Here is a 24,737-nt window from a genome sequence, read left to right on the forward strand (position 1 = left end):
TCTTTTGTTTTGTGCATCCTTTACATACTTATATCCTTTAATACTTACTGTGGATATAGATGATTTCACTACTTTTGTCTTAACTTTTCTGCTAGTTGTATAAGTGGTTGATTGACTACCTTTTATGTATGTTTGCCTTTACCAACGAGATTTTTCCTTTCAAATTTTTATATTTATAGTTGTATTCTTTTGTTTTCTGCTTAGAGAAGTTGCTTTTACATTTTCTGTACAGCCAGTTTAGAGGTGCTGAACTCTGTTAGCTTTTGCTTGTCTGTAAAACTCTCTACCTCTCCTTCAAATCTGAATGATAGCTTTGCTAGACTGAGTATACTTGGTTTAGGTTTTCCCCTTTTATCACTTTGAATATATCATACCACTCCCTTCTGACCTACAAAGTTTCTGCTGAAAAGTCAGTTCATTGTCTTATGGGAGTTTTCTTGTACATAACTCATTGCTTTTCTCTTGCTGCTCTTAAGAGTCTCTTTAAATTTAATTTTTGACATTTTAGTTATAATGTGTCTTGTTGTGGACCTATTTGTTCATCTTGTTTGGGAATCTCTGAAGTTCCTGTTCCTGGATGTCTGTTTCTTTTCCCAGGTTACAGAAGTTTATAGCTATTATGTCTTCAAATATGTTTTCTGCCCCTTTCTTTTTTTTTAAATTTATTTTTGGCTGCATTTTGGGTCTTTGTTGCTACACATGGGCTTTCTCTAGTTGCAGTGAGTGGGGGCTACACTTCATTTTGGTGTGCAGGCTTCTCATTGCGGTGGCTTCTCTTGTTGTGGAGCACGGGCTCTAGGTACACAGGCTTCAGTAGTTGTGGCACACGGGCTTAGTTGCTCTGTGGCATGTGGGATCTTCCCGGACCAGGGATTGAACCTGTGTCTTCTGCATTGGCAGGTGGATTCTTAACTACTGCACCACCAGGGAAGTCCCTCTCTGCCCCTTTCTATGTCTCTTCTCCTTCTGGGACCCCTGTAATGCAAATGTTAGTATGCTTGATGTTGTCTCAGAAATCTCTTAAACTGTCCTCATTAATTTTTTTATTTTCTTTTTTCTGCTCAACTTGGATGATTTCCTCTATTCTATCTTCCAGTTCACTGATCTGTTGCTCTGTATCATCTAATCTACTGTTGATGCCTTCTAGTGTAATTTTTATTTAAGATATTGCATTATTAACCTCTGTCTTGTTCTTATATTTTCTAACTCTTTGCTAAACTCACTGTTTTCATCTATTCTTTTCCCAATTGATTGGGCATCTTTATGATTATTAATTACTTTGAATCCTTAATGGATATATTGCTTATCTTCACTTTGATTAGTTCATTTTTGAGGTTTTATCTTGTTCCTTCATTTGGAGCATACTCCTCTGTCTCCTCATTTTGCACAAATCTCTGTGTTTACTTTTATGTGTTAGGTCAGTTATGTTTTCTGACTTTGCAGAAGTAGGAGACATCCTATGGGGCCCAGCAGCACACTCCTGTCTGGTCACCAAAACTAAACACTTTAGGGGTGCCCTCTGTGTAGGCTGTGTGGGATCTTCTGTTGTGGTGGGGCTGACGACTATGGGTGTGATGTTAGGTGGGGCTGACATCATCCTGGTTGGCAGCCTGGTCTGGCCTCATGCAGTGGCTGCCATCCCCCTGGTGTGGGGGTCTGGGACTCTGTTCTGCTGGCTGCATGACCTGTGGATTTCTGGATCTGATGCTGGCCTGCTGGTGGGCAGGTAAGCTCCCAGCATTAGTAGGCTAGAGGGAGGACTTCAAAATGGCTCTTTCCAACACTAGTTTTCTTGTGATAGAATGAGCTTTCCAAAATGGCTTCTGCCAGCATCTGTGTCCCTAGGTGTAGTCCCAGTTGCCTCCTGCCTTTTTGGAAGGCTCTCTAAGATTAGCAAGTGTACCTAACCCAGGCTCTTTTTAAATTACTGCCTCTGTGTGTTGTCTTCGAGTATGTGAGATTTTGCGCCAGCCCTTTAAGAGCAGAGTCTATATTTTCTGTAGCCCTTCAATCTCTCCCATATGCAAGTCCCACCCACTGGCCTTCAAAGCCAGATGTTCTAGAGACTTGTCTTCCTGGTGTAAGACTCCTGGGCTGGTATGCCTGATGGGGGGCTTGAATCATTCTCTCTTTGCAAGAACCTCTGCAATTGTGATTATTCTCCCATTTGTGGGTTGCATACTCTGTGTTGTGGGTCTTGACTACACCATGTCTTTGCCCCTCCTCCCATCTTGTTGTTTGGCTTTTTTTTAATATAGTAAATTGTGGCAAATCTATTTTGCCAGTTTTCATGTGATTCTCATAGATAGTTGTGCTTTAAATAGTTGTAATTTGGTGTGCCTATGGAAGAAAGTGATCTCAGGGTCTTACTACCTCACCATCTTGGCCACACCTCCCCAGATATCAATATTTCCTCTGGTTCATCCAGCTAAGCTTGACTCAAGAAGATCCTTCCACAGAGATGACAAGAGAATGAGGGAACCATGCATTCTGTACCTACTAAGTGTATAAATTTCCCCAATGGTAATTTAAGCCATGTATTCCTAGTGGTCAGTGTGTCAGTGCGCCGTTGAACAACTTAATTACATTTATGCTGTCCATTTACACTGGAATAGTCACTTTTGCAGGAGCTTAATTGTATTGGTTTACTGACCAATTGTGTGTCTGATGAAAATGGTTACATAAATGTTACAACTTGAAATAATATTATAAACGATAATAGTTTGTTGTTCCAGTGTAAATAGAAAATATTAATTTTTATGTACTGGGATAAATAAATCTATAAGCATTAAGTGGAAGGAGAGTGAACATAGGAAAACCTCATAAAAGACTGAAAACTGAAATTTAATGGGCTTATAATCTTTTTGCTTTTACTATTAAGTGTATTTTATAATATAAAATTCTATCAGTTAGTGGCATGTCCTTTTCTAATATAGCAGAGTAACCTCTGGGCAAAACTTCAAGTTTTCCAAGAACAAAGGAAATTAATTATTAGACACAGAAAGCAGGGGATAGACCAAAAAACACAAAAACATAATTCCAAGATATACTCTTGAGGTGAAAAAGTTGTCACAAGTCAAATGACTGCTGAGGACATTAAAAAGTGGAATACACAGTTAATATTATGGTAAAAAATAAAGCAGGAGGTAAGGAGAAGATGGCGGAAGAGTAAGACGCGGAGATCACCTTCCTTCCCACAGATACAGTAGAAATACATCTACGCGTGGAACTGCTCCTACAGAACACCCACTGAAGGCTGGCAGAAAACGTCCGACCTCCAAAAAGGCAAGAAACTCCCCCCGTACTTGGGTAGGGCAAAAGAAAAAAAGAAATAACAGAGACAAAAGAATAGGGACGGCACCTGCACCAGTGGGAGGGAGCTGTGAAGGAGGAAAGATTTCCACGCACTAGGAAGCCCCTTTGCGGGCAGAGACTGCGGGTGGCAGAGGGGGGAAGCTTCGGAGCCACAGAGGAGAGCGCAGCCACGGGGGTGCAGAGGGCAAAGCGGAGAGGTTCCCGCACAGAGGAGCGGTGCCGACCAGCACTCACCAGCCCGAGAGGCTTGTCTGCTCACCCGCCGGGGCGGGCGGGGCTGGGAGCTGAGGCTCGGCTTTGGTCTGATCGCAGGGAGAGGACTGGGGCTGGCGGAGTGAACACAGCCTGAAGGGGTTAGCGCACCACAGCTGGCAGGGAGGGAGACCGGGAAAAGGTCTGCAGCTGCCGAAGAGGCAAGAGACTTTTTCTTGCCTCTTTGTTTCGCTGCGTGCAAGGAGAGGGGATTCAGAGCGCCGCCTAAACGAACTCCAGAGAAGGGCGCGAGCCACGGCGATCAGCGCGGACCCCAGAGACGGGCGTGAGACGCTGGGGCTGCTGCTGCCGCCTCCAAAAAGCCTGTGTGCGAGCACAGGTCACTCTCCACACCGCCCCTCCCGGTAGCCTGTGCAGCCCGCCACTGCCAGGGTCCCGTGATCCGGGGACAACTTCCCCAGGAGAACGCACTGCGCGCCTCAGGCTGGTGCAACGTCACGACGCCTCTGACGCCGCAGGCTCGCCCCGCCTCCTCCGTACCGCTCCCTCCCCGCGGCCTGGGTGAGCCAGAGCCCCCGAAGCAGCTGCTCCTTTAACCCCGTCCTGTCTGGGCGGGGAATAGACGCCCTCAGGCGACCTACACGCAGAGGCAGGTCCAAATCCAAAGCTGAACCCCAGGAGCTGTGCGAACAGGGAAGAGAAGGGGAAATCTCTCCCAGCAGCCTCAGAAGCAGCGGATTAAAACTCCACAAACAACTTGATGTGCCTGCATCTGTTGAATACCTGAATAGACAACGAATCATCCCAAATTCAGGAGGTGGACTTTGGGAGCAGGATATATTAATTTTTCCCCTTTTCCTTTTTTTTTGAGTGTATATGTATATGCTTCTGGGTGAGATTTTGTCTGTATAGCTTTGCTTTACAATAGCTTTATTTTACTTCACTATATTATAGCCTCTTTCTTTCTTTCTTTCTATTTTTTCTCCCTTTTACTCTGAGCCGTGTGGATGAAAGGCTCTTGGTGCTCCAGCCAGGCATCAGGGCCGTGCCTCTGAGGTGGGAGAGCCAACTTCAGGACACTGGTCCACAAGAGACCTCCCAGCTCCACGTAATACCAAAAGGCAAATATCTCTCAGAGATCTCCATCTCAACATCAAGACCCAGCTTCACTCAACGACCAGCAAGCTACAGGGCTGGACACCCTATGCCAAACAACTAGCAAGACAGGAACACAGCCCCATCCATTAGCAGAGAGGCTGCCTAAAATCATAATAAGGCCACAGACACCCCAAAATACACCACCAGACGTGGACGTGCCCACCAGAAAGACAAGATCCAGCCTCATCCACCAGAGCTCAGGCACTAGTTCCCTCCACCAGGAAGCCTACACAACCCACTGAACCAACCTTGGCCACTGGGGACAGATACCAAAAACAACGGGAAGTACAAACCTGCAGCCTGTGAAAAGGAGACCCCAAACATAGTAAGATAAGCAAAATGAGACGACAGAAAAACACACAGCAGATGAAGGAGCAGGGTCAAAACACACCAGACTTAACAAATGAAGAGGAAATAGGTAGTATACCTGAAAAAGAATTCAGAATAATGATAGTAAGGATGATCCAAAATCTTGGAAATAGAATAGACAAAATGCAAGAAACATTTAACAAGGACGTAGAAGAACTAAAGAAGAACCAAGCAATGATGAAAAACACAATAAATGAAATTAAAAATACTCTAGATGGGATCAATAGCAGAATAACTGAGGCAGAAGAAAGGATAAGTGACCTGGAAGATAAAATGGTGGAAATAACTACTACAGAGCAGGATAAAGAAAAAAGAATGAAAAGAACTGAGGACAGTCTCAGAGACCTCTGGGACAACATTAAACGCACCAACATTCGAATTATAGGGGTCCCAGAAGAAGAAGAGAAAAAGAAAGGGACTGAGAAAATATTTGAAGAGATTATAGTTGAAAACTTCCCTAATATGGGAAAGGAAATAGTTAATCAAGTCCTGGAAGCACAGAGAGTCCCATACAGGATAAACCCAAGGAGAAACACGCCAAGACACATATTAATCAAACTGTCAAATATTAAATATAAGGAAAACGTATTAAAGGCAGCAAGGGAAAAACAACAAAAAACACACAAAGGAATCCCCATAAGGTTAACATCTGATCTTTCAGCAGAAACTCTGCAAGCCAGAAGGGAGTGGCAGGATATACTTGAAGTGATGAAGGAGAAAAACCTACAACCAAGATTACTCTACCCAACAAGGATCTCATTCAGATGTGATGGAGAAATTAAAACCTTTACAGACAAGCAAAAGCTGAGAGAGTTCAGCACCACCAAACCAGCTTTACAACAAATGCTAAAGGAACTTCTCTAGGCAAGAAACACAAGAGAAGGAAAACACCTACAATAACAAACCCAAAACATTTAAGAAAATGGGAATAGGAACATACATATCGATAATTACCTTGAATGTAAATGGATTAAATGCTCCCACCAAAAGACACAGGCTGGCTGAATGGATACAAAAACAAGACCCATATATATGCTGTCTACAAGAGACCCACTTCAGACCTAGAGACACATACAGACTGAAAGTGAGGGGATGGAAAAAGATATTCCATGCAAATGGAAATCAAAAGAAAGCTGGAGTAGCAATTCTCATATCAGACAAAATAGACTTTAAAATAAAGACTATTACAAGAGACAAAGAAGGATACTATATAATGATCAAGGGATTGATCCAAGAGGAAGGTATAACAATTGTAAATATTTATGCACCCAACATAGGAGCACCTCAATACATAAGGCAAATACTAACAGCCATAAAAGGGGAAATCGACAGCAACACAATTATAGTAGGGGACTTTAACACCCCACTTTCACCAATGGACAGATCATCCAAAATGAAAATAAATAAGGAAACACAAGCTTTAAATGATACATTAAACAAGATGGACTTAATTGATATTTATAGGACATTCCACCCAAAAACAACAGAATACACATTTTTCTCAAGTGCTCATGGAACATTCTCCAGGATAGATCATATCTTGGGTCACAAATCAAGCCTTGGTAAATTTAAGAAAATTGAAATCGTATCAAGTATCTTTTCCGACCACAATGCTATGAGACTAGATATCAATTACAGGAAAAGATCTGTAAAAAATACAAACACATGGAGGCTACACAATACATTACTTAATAACGAAGTGATTACTGAAGAAATCAAAGGGGAAATCAAAAAATACCTAGAAACAAATGACAATGGAGATACGACGACCCAAAACCTATGGGACGCAGCAAAAGCAGTGCTAAGAGGGAAGTTTATAGCAATACAAGCCTACCTCAAGAAACAGGAAACATCTCGAATAAACAACCTAACCTTGCACCTAAAGCAATTAGAGAAAGAAGAACAAAGAAACCCCAAAGCCAGCAGTAGGAAAGTAATTATAAAGATCAGGTCAGAAATAAATGAAAAAGAAATGAAGGAAACAATAGCAAAAATCAGTGAAACTAAAAGCTGGTTCTTTGAGAAGATAAACAAAATTGATAAACCATTAGCCAGACTCATCAAGAGAAAAAGGGAGAAGACTCAGATCAATAGAATTAGAAATGAAAAAGGAGAAGTAACCACTGACACTGCAGAAATACAAAAGATCATGAGAGATTACTACAAGCAACTCTATGCCAATAAAATGGACAGCCTGGAAGAAATGGACAGATTCTTAGAAATGCACAAACTGCCGAGACTGAACCAGGAAGAAATAGAAAATACGAACAGACCAATCACAAGAACTGAAATTGAAACTGTGATTAAAAACCTTCCAACAAACAAAAGCCCAGGACCAGATGGCTTCACAGGTGAATTCTATCAAACATTTAGAGAAGAGCTAACACCTATCCTTCTCAAACTCTTCCAAAATATTGCAGAGGGAGGAACACTCCCAAACTCATTCTACGAGGCCACCATCACCCTGATACCAAAACCAGACAAAGATGTCACAAAGAAAGAAAACTACAGGCCAATATCACTGATGAACATAGATGCAAAAATCCTCAACAAAATACTAGCAAACAGAATCCAACAGCACATTAAAAGGATCATACACCATGATCAAGTGGGGTTTATCCCAGGAATGCAAGGATTCTTCAATATACGTAAATCAATCAATGTGATACACCATATTAACAAATTGAAGGAGAAAAACCATATGATCATCTCAATAGATGCAGAGAAAGCTTTCGACAAAATTCAACACCCATTTATGATAAAAGCCCTGCAGAAAGTAGGCATAGAGGGAACTTTCCTCAACATAATAAAGGCCATATATGACAAACCCACAGCCAACATTGTCCTCAATGGTGAAAAACTGAAACCATTTCCACTAAGATCAGGAACAAGACAAGGTTGCCCACTCTCACCACTATTATTCAACATAGTTTTGGAAGTGTTAGCCACAGCAATCAGAGAAGACAAAGAAATAAAAGGAATCCAAATCGGAAAAGAAGAAGTAAAGCTGTCACTGTTTGCAGATGACATGATACTATACATAGAGAATCCTAAAGATGCTACCAGAAAACTCCTAGAGCTAATCAATGAATTTGGTAAAGTAGCAGGATACAAAATTAATGCACAGAAATCTCTTGCATTTCTATACACTAATGACGAAAAATCTGAAAGTGAAATTAAGAAAACACTCCCATTTACCATTGCAACAAAAAGAATAAAATATCTAGGAATAAACCTACCTAAGGAGACAAAAGACCTGTATGCAGAAAATTATAAGACACTGATGAAAGAAATTAAAGATGATACAAATAGATGGAGAGATATACCATGTTCCTGGATTGGAAGAATCAACATTGTGAAAATGACTCTACTACCCAAAGCAATCTACAGATTCAATGCAATCCCTATCAAACTACCAATGGCATTTTTCACAGAACTAGAACAAAAAATTTCACAATTTGTATGGAAACACAAAAGACCCCGAATAGCCAAAGCAATCTAGAGAACGAAAAATGGAGCTGGGGGAATCAGGCTCCCTGACTTCAGACTATATTACAAAGCTTCAGTAATCAAGACAGTTTGGTACTGGCACAAAAACAGAAATATAGATCAAAGGAACAGGATAGAAAGCCCAGAGATAAACCCACACACATATGGTCACCTTATCTTTGATAAAGGAGGCAAGCATATACAGTGGAGAAAAGACAGCCTCTTCAATAAGTGGTGCTGGGAAAATTGGACAGGTACATGTAAAAATATGAAATTAGAACACTCCCTGACACCATGCACAAAAATAAACTCAAAATGGATTAAAGACCTAAGTGTAAGACCAGACACTATCAAACTCTTAGAGGAAAACATAGGCAGAACACTCTATGACATACATCACAGCAAGATTCTTTTTGACCCAGCTCCCAGAGAAATGGAAATAAGAACACAAATAAACAAATGAGACCTAATGAAACTTAAAAGCTTTTGTACAGCAAAGGAAACCATAAACAAGACGAAAAGACAACCCTCAGAATGGGAGAAAATATTTGCAAATGAAGCAACTGACAAAGGATTAATCTCCAAGATTTACAAGCAGCTCATGCAGCTCAATAACAAAAAAACGAACAACCCAATCCAAAAATGGGCAGAAGACCTAAATAGACATTTCTCCAAAGAAGATATACAGATGGCCTACAGACACATGAAAGAATGCTCAACATCATTAGAGAAATGCAAATCAAAACTACAATGAGATATCATCTCACACCGGTCAGAATGGCCATCATCAAAAAATCTAGAAACAATAAATGCTGGAGAGGGTGTGGAGGAAAGGGAACACTCTTGCACTGTTGGTGGGAATGTAAATTGATACAGCCACTATGGAGAACAGTATGGAGGTTCCTTAAAAAACTACAATTAGAACTACCATACAACCCAGCAATCCCAATACTGGGCATACACCCTGAGAAAACCATAAGTCAAAAATAGTCATGTACCAAAATGTTCATTGCAGCTCTATTTACAATAGCCAGGACATGGAAGCAACCTAAATGTCCATCGACAGATGAATGGATAAAGAAGATGTGGCACATATATACAATGGAATATTACTCAGCCATAAAAAGAAATGAAATGGAGGTATTTGTAATGAGGTGGATGGAGTTAGAGTCTGTCATACAGAGTGAAGTAAGTCAGAAAGAGAAAAACAAATACAGTATGCGAACACATATATACGGAATCTAAGGAAGAAAAAAAAAAAAAAAAAGTCCATGAAGAACCTAGTGGCAAGACGGGAATAAAGACACAGACCTACTAGAGAATGGACTCGAGGATATGGGGAGGGGGTGGGGTGAGATGTGACAGGGTAAGAGAGTGTCATGGACATATATACACTACCAAATGTAAAATAGATAACTCGTGGGAAGCAGCCGCATAGCACAGGGAGATCAGCTCGGTGCTTTGTGACCACCTAGAGGGGTGGGATGGGGAGGGTGGGAGGGAGGGAGAGGCAAGAGGGAAGAGAAATGGGAACATACTGTATATGTATAACTGATTCACTTTGTTATAAAGCAGAAGCTAACACACCATTGTAAGGCAATTATACTTCAATAAAGATGTTTAAAAAAAAAGTTATATAATGCACTTAAATAAAATGAACAAAATTAATAAAGTGACAAAAAATGCTAACTATAAAAAAAAATAAAATAAAGCAATCCTTTATCAGGTTACAATATTGGAAATCATATAATATCAAAATATGATATAAAATGTAAAAGAATAATTACTATCATGTATTTTACTTAAATTTGAATAAAGCTCTTGATTTAGTGATAATGAATCAGTTCACACTATCTGTGTTTACAGGAGTGAGAATTGCTTGACCACTTTTTGTCTGTTTATCACAGGAAGTCTATAACGCAAGAGAGAATTTTTCTCTTAATTGATCCACTTAATGATTATTTTGTGAGCCATTGGGTGGACTAGAACAGGTGCAATGGCATCAAACTAATAGAGAATCAGCTATTCTCTAGAATGGGCACATTCTGTTCCAGTTTTTCCAGTTCAAAAGTGTTGAAAGCAAGATCACAAAGAGATATTTGTATACACATGTTCATAGCAACATTAATCACAATAGTCAAAAGGTGGAAGCAACCCATGTGTCTATCAACAGATAAATGGATAAACAAAATATGGTGTATATGTACAATAGCATATGATTCAATTTTAAAAAGGAAGAAAATCCTGACACATGCTACAACATGGGTGAACCTTGAGAACATTAGCCAGTCACAAAAAGACAAATACTGTATGATTCCATTTATGTGAAGTATATAGAATAGTCAAATTCGTAGAGACAGAAATTAGAATGCTAATTGCCAGGGGCTAAGGGTAAGGGAGAAGGGGGAGTTGTTTAAGGGATACAGAGTTTCAGTTTTACAAAATGAAAGAGCTCTTCTGGAGATTGGTTGCAGAATATACTTAATACTACTGAACTGCACACTTAAAAATGGTTAAGGTGGTAAATTTTATCTTATGTATATTTTACCACAATTAAAAGTAAATAAAAAAACACAGGGGAAGAGAAAAAAGTCATCCCAGATGACTGTAGTGTTGCAACCAGAGTTTGGAACAACTTTGCTTGTCTACACCATGGTCTCAAAGTGTGATCCTTGGATCAGCAGCATTATCATCACCTGGGGACTTCAAAACATTTTTATTAAATGTTTTATTCCCCCTACTTAATAGGAAAAAGCAGATTTATATTGGGTTATCTCTAGTCCTCACTAAAATAAAATTAATACTGTAGTGACTTTTGTAAAATGAATAAAATTGGTATATTATAAGAATTCAAAAAGTGTTCAATACTACTTTATGTTTACCTTATAAGATATTTATGAATAAGGTAAATAATTTCACTTTAAAAAATTTGTTCAAGCCGATAGTAATATAAATAAAATTTAGAGGAAATGATGACTATAAACAAATATAAGAAACAGATTGATTTATGTGGACAAGTGGACATTCCCCAGGTACTATTCAAAATATTATTTTCTTCCACTTTTATTGAGGTATAATTGATAGATGACATTATATAAGTTTAAGGTGTACAGCAAAATGATTTGATATAAGTATATATTACAAAATGATTTCTACAGTACGTTTAGTTAACATTCATCACCTCATACAGTTACATTTTTTTCCCCCATGATGAGAACTTTTAAGATCTGTTCCCTTAACAGCTTTCAAATATACAGTCCAGTATTGTGACTCATGGTCGTCTTTGGAGACTCTGGCCATGGTGCTGAACTTGAATTCTGGAGGCGCTTTGGTGTTCAAAGCCTGACCTCTTTAGTTTCTGGATAGTAAGAGTTCAAAGGAGGGATCCTGACAGGGCATCGGGTTTGGCAAAGACCACAGTGAAAAGATCACAGTGAGACATTTGAAAGGGTTCAGAGCTCCAGCTAAGTATCACGTAGAATGGAAATATCTCAATATTTTAACAACTGTTCTGGATGTACTGCTGTGTATTGATGACCCTGGCAATACTTTATTGGTTTGTTTTGAAAAGTTTGTGATCATGTATGTCTTCTCAGTGACTTTAATTAGTTTTAACATATTACTCTGAAAATATGGAATTGTCATAAAATGTAATGTCTGGGCTTGAATTAGATCAAGCCTCTGGAAAGTTGGAGGTATTAATAGTGGGGACTGAATTGTAGAATCTCAGAATAAAAATCAGAAAGGGTCCAGAGTGATCCAAGATAAGCATGTAATCTTGAAAGATTATAGTTCAGTAGTTTGCACACTCTACTATTTAAACTGTGTTAAATGGGCCAAGAAAAAGAGATGGAAAATGCTTAATTCCTTTGTGGAGGAGACTAAATTAAAAAACTGGCTAAATAAAACCTAAGAAAATAATAATTCACAACAATTGCTTTCACAATAATTATGAGGGTTTTGAACCTCCTGGTGAATACTGTTTAAATAATGATTTCTGTGTAGTATATATATAATATTATCTTTCCAGTCATGTTTGATGATTACTGTTAGCTTTACATTGACACACAGAATTTACCTTCCATATGCATTTTGTAAGGATAACTTTATTCTGTATCTAGTAAAAATGGATATATGATTTTTATCAGGCTGGTGAAATGTTAATTTCTTCATTTTATGGCTCTAATGAACCCTCTTAAGAAGTTAGTAAAATATAACCAAAAATAGTACTGAGAGGTTTTTTTTCCTTTATTCTTGAATCATTTGAGAGTAAGTTTACTGACAAGGTATGCCAGCATTTCAGAATACTCTAGAATGTATTTTCTTGAAACAGGATTTCTCTTATATAACCAGACTACAACCATCAGAATTAGGAAATTAACAGTGATACATGCTATTATCTGACAAGCAGATCCCTCTCAAGTGTTGCCAGTTGTCCCAGTAATGTCCTTTTATCAAATAATCCAATCAATGTTCACGTGTTTCATTTATTTGTCATGCTTCTTTAGATTCCTCCAGTAATTTTATAAATGTTTCTTAACTTACATTTGTTTTATGTTTCCTCAGAATTAGATTCAGGGTGTGCACTTTTGCCAGCAATATCCCAGAAATGAAGCCTTGTTTTTATTGTACCTTATCAGGTAGTACACAATTCGTTAACCTTCATCACTTAAAGTAGGGTTTGTAAACATGTTTCTACACTGTAAATCACTTTCTTTCCTATGTATTCAATATGTATTTTATTTGGAGGTGTTTGAAAACATGTAAATATCATGTTGCTCACCAGACATTTACCTACTAATTTTAACATCTATTGATGTTTCTTGGCTGAATTAATTATTTCAAATAAAGTTTCCAAATGGTGATTTTCTAGATTCCTTCTGTATTTAGACATTGACATTCTACTGTGAGTTTCTCTACTCTTAATTAATTACTTAATGTCAGTGTAGGCTCTTGGATTGCTATATTATTTAATGAGCTACAATTAGTTACTATTGTTATTTATTTAACTCTATATTTTGCTTTAAAATCAACTTTTTAAAAATATAATTTACCTACAATAAAATGAAACTATTTTAAGTATATTCTTCTGAGTTTTGACAAAGGTACTGATATATGTATGTGTAAACAGCAAGCCAGTCAAGATATAGAATATTTATTTCACCTTAAAATGTTTCCTCATGTTCCTTTGCAGTCAATCTCTCCACCCACATCACATGGTCCCAGGCAACTTATTTTGTTTTTAGTTACTGAAGTGAAGTTTTGCCTATTGTAGAATTTTGTAGAAATGGAACCCTGCTATATATGTACTCGTTTGTGTCTGCATTATTTTGCTGATTATAATGTTTTGGCTATTTATCAAAGCAGTTTTACTGGTGTGAATTTTTCCAGTTACATACCAAAATTTGTTTATCCATTCATCGATTTATGGACATTTTGGTTTTCTTTAGTTTGGGAATAAAAATGCTATGAACATCAATATATAAGTCTTTCGTGGACTGGATATATGATTTTATTTCTCTTGGACAAATACTTATGTGTAGAATTGCTGAGTATTATGATTAGTGTATATTTAACTCTATAATAAACCACCCACCTTTTTCAAAGTGGCCATACCATTTAATATTTCTTCCAGGAATATGTAAGAGTTTCAGATGTTTCACATCCTCCTCAGTACTTTGTATTGTTGGGCTTCTTAATTTTTGCCACTTTAGTGGGTGTGTAATGGTATCTCATTATGTTTGTAATTTGCATTTCTCTGATGACTAAAGCATTTTTAATGTATTTATTGACTATACATATATCTCCCTTTGTGTTATGTCCATTCAAGTATTTTGTTCATTTTTTAAAGATTTGTTTTTATTTATTTATTTATTCATTCTGGCTGTGCCGGGTCTTAGTTGTGGCACGCGGGTTCTTTGTTGCGGCATGTGGGATCATTTTTAGTTGTGGTATGCAAACTCTTAGTTGCAGCATGTATGTGGGATCTAGTTCCCTGACCAGGGATCGAACCCTGGCCCCCTGCATTGGGAGTGAGGAGTCTTACCCACTGGACTACCAGGGAAGTCCCTTTTGTTCATTTTTTATTGTGTTGTTCATTTTCTTCTTATTGAGCTGTAAGAATTCTTTTTATTTGGGGTACAGTTTCTTCATCATGTATATGCAAGTATTTTCTCCCATTTTGTGGCCTTTTAATTTTCTTTTAGGTGTTTTTGGAAAAGCAGAAGTTTCTGACTTTGATGAAGTCTAATTCAATTGTTTTTCTTTTATATTTGTTGATTTTTTTGTCTTTACTGAAAAATCTTTGAATAATCAACAGTGTCAATGGAATTCCCATGCAAAATTCTGGAGCATGTCCTCTGGTGTTCTCTCCTGTGAAGTGCTCTGCCCTGTAAATTCCAGCAGCTTCTGCCTTCCTTAACTCTAATCTCTATCTTTTCAAGAGTTTTTGTTCTTTTTTTAAAAAAAAAAATTCTTAAATCACTTGAGAATTAGTTACTGCCAAGGTGCCTGCACTACTTCTGAACACTCTTGTGTATTCACTGTGAAACTTTCATGTTCTCCTTAGATTCCAGTCCAGAAAATGTCCTCAGTCCAGAAAGTGTCTCCCCACGGAAAGTCTGGGAGAGTTTTGGGCTCACCTAACTGATTTCCCTTCTCTCAGGGATCACAGCCATTTGCAGCTTGTTGTCCAATGTATCAAAACAGCAATTATATATATATTTTATCCAGTTTGTAGATGTTGCAGTTAAGCGGGCAGGTCCAGTGCCAGTTACTCCATCAGGGTTCAGGTGGAAGCTCTCCAGTAGACTAACAAATTTAATTTTGAAATAGATATTTAAAAAGTAAAATGTAGGCTATATCATCATTCTTCCTTAGTGATTTCATTTTATAAAATTAAATCCCTGAACCACTAAGTCTCTAAAATATACTCTTAAAAATCCCACCAAACACTGCCCAGTTCTAGTTGGAGCTCTTTGTCTGTTTTTTCTCAAGTCAGAGTACAGTCTTTCAGCATATGGTGTTCAGAATAAGAGTAACTGGAATGAACACTTCAATATTCCTTCAAACATCATGATGCTAAATACACATGTACATGCATACATCCATCTATACATACATATAAAATGTGTAGGAGGATCCCAAAGGACAATTAGAAGTACATACTCATCCTTAGAAAGACGTAGCAAATGACTTAATGCTTTCACCCGTAATCCTGAGCAAACCTTGTGCTAAAAATAAAAATCTGAAGATATATTGAAGTATAATAAGATGCAAGGAATAAGCTAGTCTTCAAAAGATAAACATTTGTTTCTATGAAACATTTTTGACTTACACATTTCCCATTTCTTTCCATACACTCACTTGCCATATTCCTCTCTTAGCAAAAGCAGCTTTTTTAAAGGCTGCAAGTCACTTTCCCTTTGAACCATAAAAACAATTCAATGTAGATTTTTTTGCCTTCTCTTTTTCTAGTAGAAGTACCACATGATGCTGAACTCCGACTGTGATTATAAAGGTTTTTTATATGCCACATAGTTATTATTGCAAAAAACAATGTAGATTGGTAAGAGTTTTGAATGAGGAATTCTACTGTCACACAGAAATTGATGTCACGTTTTTCTAGATTCTCTTACTAGGTAGTCTCATAAGATTCTTGGCCTCATTGTTCCTGTCCAGTTATATATATTATGGATAGACACACAAGAAAGTGCTTGAAGGAAGCTTAAGGTTACTTAACTTTCACTTTATATAGCAGAAGAAATAAATTTAGATGAACTCAAGTTCACTGCCCACTTTGTCTCCATTCCTTTCCTTTCCTTGGCCAGCTTAATGGGATTTATACAGTGAAGTGAGGGGATGGGATATTTGGCTGCAAAGAAGGCTTAATGCCTGGTATGTAGGATGTCATCTGCACATATTTTATCTCACTGAAGTGTTGACTATTGTTTGGCAATGATAAGCTTCTTAGTTATTTCATATAGTAAAAAATTTTGAAAATCTAAAGAAATATCTTTATCTGTCTAGCGATTTCAGTAGACTCTTTTGAAGGTTGTTAAGAAATATAAGTATGAAATCTAGTACATAATGGTTTCATGATGACAGAATAGAGTTATTATCCAATTTCTCTACTGTATTACTAAGCTATTTCCTCTCAAATTTTCATGTGCATGAGAATCACGTGGAAGGCGGGCTTTCCCCCAAATTTTCTGATTCAGTTGATCTGGGGTGGGGTCATAATTTGCATTTCTAAGAGGTTCCCAGGTGGTACTGATGCTGCTTGGAGAAACACTGACTCAGGAAACCTCATATCAGAAAAGAACTGCTTTCTTTAGGCAGAATTTTTCACAAGTGGTAAATATATTTGCTAACTTGGGTAACTGCCTGCCCTTGAATATGAACTATAAATAGTATTATTTTTCTATTATGTTTAAGTGTTTTAATTCCTGTATTTGTAATAATGCTATTTGTTGCAATGATGCAAGTACATTTATTATAATTCCTTCCACAACTGAAGAGCTTCTTCATTCTAAAAAAGACCAGGCTTTTGTATTTGGATACAAGTTTTATGTTTACTTGTTTTCCTTGTCAGATCAGGTCTCATTTATGAATTTGCTCTGAATACATGCCTGCATTTCTGATATGTAAATTGCTGTAGACTGTAAGTCAGTAATTCAATTCACCTCTACAGTGCACCAATAACTTCTTTTTTTCCCTTTTCTCTACTATACAGTATAAGATTTTCACACTATATGCCTTTCTTTCACACATAGATCATGATGTACTATTCTCTACTGCTAAATGGAAGTAAATTCAAATGCAGATTAATTACAGCCTTTTCATCCAGTACACAACTTATTATTTTAAAAGATCACTTCCTTTAACACATTCAATATAATTATATTCCAGTTTAGACTTCTTCAATTCCTTTATTTCTTTCTTCATTGTCTTCTCCTTCCTAACAGACATAAGTCTTTGTGTGAGCGTGCACACACACACAATATACGTACATGCACACACACCACTGTTAAATCGTCATAGTAATATCAGTATATTTATGTAACACTTATGGTTATAAGTATACTGTAAAATGCCCTAACATTTATATAAACAAGAGATATGAGGTGTGGGATTCCCTCTATATCACACACAGGAAATCCGCATGGCTTAGTTTTATGGGAAATCTGTTGTTTCTTTGGGTTCAGTTCTTAAGCATGAAGAATATCAGTCACACAACAGTCCCTTTCACACTCCATGAATACACAATAACATGCATTCAGCCCTCTGTTTTCCAAAGGCAAGTCTTAATGATGGTGATTGTATGTCTTTTTACCTTTCAAAAATGACTATTTTAATGTCGATTGTCAATAAAATGATTTTTAGAAAGATTGAGGAAGCAAGTCAAAGTCAACTATTACATACTAAGTATCAATTTCAAAATGAAATTTTTTGTTTAGGTTCATAAGAACCTAGGTTCAAGAATTTAGGAAAAAGATTCAAGCTAATTATAGAATATAAATGAAATGGAAAAAAATTATAGAGTGAAACATCCAGTTTACCGATGAGGAAATTGAATTTCAGAAGCTCTAAATGACATTTGCCACACATTCAGTTTGGCAGAAATTCTGGATTAGAACCATGCATTGAGATTTCTAGAACTATGTTCTTTCCAATACTCATTCCAGAAGCATAAATTCAAAAAGAAAGGTGACCAGTAAAAATGATGTGACTTTTATATTGGAAACAACATAAAAATGTTCTCTTCTTATCTGTAGCTTCCATGTGGTAACTGTCTCATCTTTATGCTTAGACAATGAATAGTTGAAACCTTAAAAGGAGCTGTTAGCATTGTTGACTTTGGTTGACTTTGGTTGTTGGTTGATAACAGTATATAGCAATGGTTTATCAAGTTACCATAGTAAGTCCAACATGAATAATCATCAAAGCATAGTAATAAATAGAGACACCTGTAGAATATAGATAGCTCCCATCAATACAAGAAATCATGTATTACATCATCTACTTTGCCGAATATTTTTAATGGATTCATCACATTATACTAGGTACTGAACTCTCAAAAATACAGTGTTTTTTGCAGAATAATGCATGTATAGAATTTCTGTGTTGTTTAAAAATCCAGCCCATGAAATAGCACCATGACACATTTTCCTAAGTGTAAGACAAAACCAAAAACCAGACAATCAAATCAGATTAGATAAGTAGCTTGATTTGAAGAACCATCACAAACATTTTTTTTTTTATAAATGCATTTTATTTATTTTTGGGCTGCATTGGGTCTTTGTTGCTGCGCGCGGGCTTTCTCTAGTTGTGGCGAGCGAGGGCTACTTTTCGTTGTAGTGAGTGGGCTTCTCATTGCGGTGGGCTCTCTTGTTGCGGAGCACGGGCTGTAGAGTGCAGGCTCAGTAGTTGTGGCACACGGACTTCGTTGCTCTGCGGCATGTGGGATCTTCGCGGACCAGGGTTTGAACCCGTGTCCTCTGCATTGGCAGGTGGATTCTTAACCACTACACCACCAGGGAAGCCCCCATCACAAACGTTTAATCAAAATGAAATGATGCCTAGAGTCTGACAAATACTCCCTTAGCAACACCAGCCCTACTCATGGGGAAAAATAATTTTTTTTTTAATAAATTTATTTTATTTTTGGCTGTGTTGGGTCTTCATTCCTCTGCGAGGGCTTTCTCTAGTTGCAGCGAGCGGGGGGCCACTCTTCATCGCGGTGTGCAGGACTCTCACTATCGTGGCCTCTCTTGTTGGGAGCACAGGCTCCAGACGCGCAGGCTCAGTAGTTGTGGCTCACGGGCCCAGTTGCTCCACGGCATGTGGGATCTTCCCAGACCAGGGCTTGAACCCGTGTTCCCTGCACTGGCAGGCAGATTCTCAACCACTGCGCCCCCAGGGAAGCCCAAAATACATTTTTAAAAGGCTTCACATCTGCAGTTGTGTATTTCCAGCTTCCATTGATACTATTTTTTCCACCTTGTTTAATCACTACTGAGATCTTTTCATTTTATTTTTTAAATTAATCAATATTTTTTAAATTAATCAATATTTGTTTAAAATTGAAGTATAGTCAATTTACAATGTTGTGTTAATTTCCACTGTAGAGCAAAGTGATTCAGTTATACATACAGATACATTCTCTTTTATAAATATTCTTTTCCATTATGGTTTATCATAGGATATTGAATATAGTCATCTGTGCTCTACAGTAAGACCTTGTTGTTTATCCATTCTCTATATAAAAGTTTACATTTGCTTGGCAGCTCTCCCCCTTGGCAATCACTGGTCTGTTCTCTATGTCTGTGATTCTGTTTCTGTTTCATAGACAGTTTCATTTATGTCATATTTTAGATACCACATATAAGTGATATCATATGGTATTTGTCTTTCTCTTTCTGACTTACTTCACTTAGTATTATAATCTCTAGTGGTACCCATGTTGCTGCAAATGGCAATATTTCATTCTTTTTTATGGCTGAGTAGTATTCCATTGTATATATGTACCACATCTTCTTTATCCATTCCTCTGTTGATGGGCATTTAGGTCGTTTCCATGTCTTGGCTACTGTGGATAGTTCTGCTATGAACATAGGGGTGCATGTATCTTTTTGAATTATAGTTTTGTCTGGATCTGTGCCCAGGAGTGGGATTTCTGGATCATATTGTAACTCTATTTTTGGTTTTCTGAGGAACCTCCGTACTATTTTCCACAGTGGCTGCAGCAACTTACATTCCGACCAACAGCGTAGGAGGGTTCCCTTTTCTCTACACCCTCTACAGCACTTGTTATTTGTAGACTTTTTAATGCTGGCCATTCTGACCAGTGTGAAGTGGTACCTCATTGTAGTTTTGATTTGCATTTCTCTAATAATTAGCGATGTTGAGCATCTTTTCATGTGCCTGTTAGACATCTGTATTTCTTCTTTGGAGAAATGTCTATTTAGGTCTTCTGCCCATTTTTCGATTGGATTGTTTGTTTCTTTTTTTGTTGAGTTGTGTGAGCTGTTTGTATATTTTGGAAATTAAGCCCTTGCCAGTCACATCGTTTGCAAATATTTTTTCCCATTCTGTAGATTGTCTTTTCATTTTGTTTATGGTTTCCTTTGCTATACAAAAGCTTGTAAGTTTGATTAGGTCCCATTTGTTTATTACTGAGATCTTTTGAAATTGCTCTCTTCATAATCATTTGGAATCTTACAATATTAACACTGCAAGGAATCTTAGAGTCATTATGTATCAATTTTCACTTTACAGATGAAGGAAACCAAGGCTCAGAGGAAAGCATGTCCTTGAAAAGGTTACACAGTGATTCGTAGGACAACTGGGATTGGAACCTCTGCAGATGACTTCCAGACCATTATGTATCAATATCTAGGTCAAGACAAATGGAATTGCTGGTTCTCTGGGCTCCATGGTTACCTATTCTTTGTTTATTCCTCTGTGTCACTCTGACAGTCACTATTCACAGTAAGTTAAATTCCTTGAGCTCTGAGCCCAGGGGGTTTAGATTTTTCTATAACTTTCAATTCAATTGAAGCATTACCTTGTTTATTATAGCAGTAGCTCAAAAGGAAACTTCTTTTAATAATACAAAAAAAAATCATGAAAGTGATTGTTCAGTTTGGATTGTTAAAGAAAGTGAATTAATTGGTATCTATAAAAAGCTGCTTCCTATTGGGTTAACACAAAGAGTGAACTTTGAAGAAGTTTATAATTAAAATCTAAATTCTCACTTAGTTTTCATATTAGGGGGCCAGGATTCCTGCTTTTAAAAGATGACTTTGTAAAACAGTGACTAATCTTGTTCAGTCCAACTTCTTTTTACCCCTTCTTCCATAAAGCCACTGACTTCACACTTTCAAGTCATTAACTCAGACTTTGGGGCTTTGCCATGTTGTGAAGCAAAGGTTGGGAAAGGAGCTAACAATTATCTAAATGTTAACACCTGAATTCAAATAAAAGTGGACACAGCCAATAGCTAAGAAAATATATTTCTTTAATTGAGAAAACACCAGTGGGCAAGATCATGCATTTTAGAAAGGTAAAGACAAGTTCATCTGCTATTCTTTATTATCGATATCACAGTAGGAGGGAGGTTAGAAAGTAGAGGAGGAGGTCATAGACTTGGAGTGAGAAAATCTGGATTTAAATTGTTAATATGTCTCTTACCAACAGAGTAACTTTAGGTAAATCACAAAACTTCCCTGAACCTTAGTTTACTCATCTAGAACATGGAGACAATTATATCTATCTTCTCTGTGTACTCAAGCATACATACACACAGAGTTATTGTGATTATTAAAGATGATAATAAATTTGAAAATGCTTAGAATATAAAGTGTCATGTAATTGTTAAAATGTACCTGAAATTCAATGGGTAGGACTTATGAATGATGTAAACTTATATCTGGCTATTACAGACAAAGTATTCTGAGTATCTCTATCCTGTAATCTGAATATCAGTATTTCAACTCACTGAGAGAATAGCTTTGAGATTTTGGCCAAGACATAGAATATATTTTAGTGAGATAAATGAAGACAGTCTTTTCAGCAGATGATATAGGTGCTTTATGAAACAGACATATCCTAAGAAGAAAAGGTAAAAAGAGAGTATCTTTTTTTTCTCATAATTTGTATTGAAATTTTAATTTTTAAATTTTTGGCTGTGTTGGGTCTTCGTTGCTGCTCACTGGCTTTCTCTAGTTGCAGTGAGCGGGCTTCTCATTGCGGTGGCTTCTCTATTATTTGAATCATTTTCTCATTGGCTTCTACCAATTTTTAAAATGTGTTCCCAAGAGGGAAAATGGCTCTGGGATCTAATGAAAGTCAGACAAAGGGAAAAGTATTGTGAAATAAGCATAAAATTTTCTCTGCTTTGCAGTGAGCTGTGCCGGTTCCAGGACTGACAATGTACTCTGTGGATGAGAGCAGAGGTACTGTGGCTGGCTCTCACAGCATCCCTGGCAGAGCTGAATCACCTAAAGCCACGTGCAGGTAAGAATGTCATCCTGGGACTGGAAGTCCCTTTTTGGGGGTCTATTTACAGGCTTGTGATTTCATGGCAAATGAAGGGGTGAGATGAGACCAGCTCATGCTGTTCATTCTGACACTTGATGGTTAAACAATGTCGGGAGACAACAGATGGGGAGTGAATGTCGTACGTTTCCAGAAGATTCTAGTCTGTCAGCAAAGCTGCCCACTGATAATGTGGATATATATTTCAGAAAACACTTACTGGTTTTCTCAATTTTCTGTTATACTTATAGTGAATTCCCACAAGTATGTTTTGAAACATGGAGTCCAGTTCCATAGTAAACACTGCATTTTATGACTCAGGTGTTAAAAGGAGCCCACAAATATTTTTAGCATGTCCAGATTCAGGATCATACTTAGATAAATGCATTATCTGAACAAAACTGTCTTTTCCATTGATTCCCCTCAAACACATGAAATGTGTAAGTGATCTTGGTCAAATTCTGAAAAGACCTTTGCAAAATATGTTGTTATCCTACTTCCCTACAATGCTGAGCTAACACTGAATGTCTCTCATGTTCTTATATCATTTGAAAATGATGATAATGATAATCTAGTGATATCATTAATGTACTATGATTAATGATAATAATGGACTCTGGAGCCAGACTGCCTGGTTTACAATCCCAACTTTGGCACTTACTCACTGTGTGACCTTAAAAATGTTACTTAACTTCTCTATGCCTCAATTTCCTCATCTGTAAAATTGGAACAAAGTACCTACCTTATAAGGTTGTTTTGAGCATTAAATGAGTTAATATTTGTAAAAGGTTTGAATAATACCAGTACAAAATAGGTTCATATGCGTTAATTTAAAAGAAAGAATAAGGAGGGAGGAATTGCCCTACATGTCATACTTCAGTTAAGGCAGAATGATGCTGCTGTGAGGAGAAGACAAAATCAACAACAGGGACAAAAGAGAGATCCAAGGAAAGACTCAGCTTTAGGCTGAACTTCGATGGATGACTGAGGTACTTGGACAGATCACTGAAAAAGAGAAGAACTATTCAATAAACAGAGCTAGAGATGGTTCATTAATAAAGAAAAAAATAAGATTGGTTTTCTACCTCACACAGTATACAAAAATTAGCTTTGTATGGATTAAAATTTTTGAAGAGCAAAAGCTAAACTTTAAAAGTTTCAGAAGAAAATACAGGTACATGTCTTTCTGACCTTCAGTCAGTATGACTCAAAAGCACAAAAATCAAAAAAAAAAGAACCAACAGATGGTGTGCAAATTAAATTAAACATTTGTTTCTCAAAAGGCACTTTAAAGACAGTGAAGAGAGTATGAAAAGTTACTTGAAATTCTTATAGTCAGCAAAGACTATAATGAAGTATACATAGAGAGATCCCATACATTAAAATAGAAAAATGTTAACAATAAAAATGGTCAAAAATATTAATAGACATGTCACAAAAGATGTATATAGCTAATAAAAATATGAAGAGTCACCAAACTTTACTAGTAATTGGAAAAACGTCAATAAAAGAACACAGTGAGATACTATTATTCATCACTCATCACTGGAATTTAAGAAATTTGATGGAACCGTGGTTTGGAGAGGATATGGATCTTTTACACATTGCTGGTAAGAGTTTAAAATGATAAAACCATTTTAGAAATCAATTTAACATTGTTTTCTAGAGTTGAACATACCTGGACATATGATTCTTGCATGTATGTGCTGGAAGACATAACAAAAATATTCATTGTGTCACTGTTTATAGTAGCAAAAAGAAAAAGAAACCTTGGAAACAACAAAAATGTCTATAAACAGTGGAATGGATGACTACATTATGGAATTTTCGTAAAATGGAATACCATGTAGCAATAAAAAATTATCTGTAATTAAAAATCATGGATGAATCTTAGCATCATAATCTGAAGTTAGTAAAGCACGTCTTAGAAGACTGTATAGTATATGGCACCCTTTTTAAAAAGTTCAAAATCAAGTAAAGTCAAGCAATGTATTGTGCAGGTATGCATATGTGTGTCATAAAACTATAAAATCAGGTATCAACAAACAAAATTACATGTGATGGTTAGAATTCCTTTTTTAATTTATCAAACATGGCAGTTGCACTAACCCCTCTTCAGACCTCTTATAGGCTGTCCTTTTAATAATAGCTTC

The 24,737-nt window shown here is 37.1% G+C and overlaps 1 long non-coding RNA gene across 2 annotated transcripts in view; it reads left to right on the forward strand.

Annotated features, from left to right (window-relative positions):
• Window positions 1-24,737, forward strand: part of LOC309630062 — a 415,145-nt gene that overhangs the window by 296,938 nt on the left and 93,470 nt on the right. Inside the window, exons 4-5 of one of the 2 annotated variants that reach the window (XR_014245395.1) lie at window positions 20,824-21,036; window positions 22,451-22,563. This is a non-coding gene — a long non-coding RNA (uncharacterized lncRNA). The remainder of the gene's footprint in view (window positions 1-20,823; window positions 21,037-22,450; window positions 22,564-24,737) is intronic. The other variant, XR_014245396.1, reaches the window with a different exon arrangement.

This window comes from Balaenoptera borealis, assembly GCF_965194805.1.
Source record: "Balaenoptera borealis genome assembly, chromosome: 5".
NCBI classification, from domain to species: domain Eukaryota; kingdom Metazoa; phylum Chordata; class Mammalia; order Artiodactyla; family Balaenopteridae; genus Balaenoptera; species Balaenoptera borealis.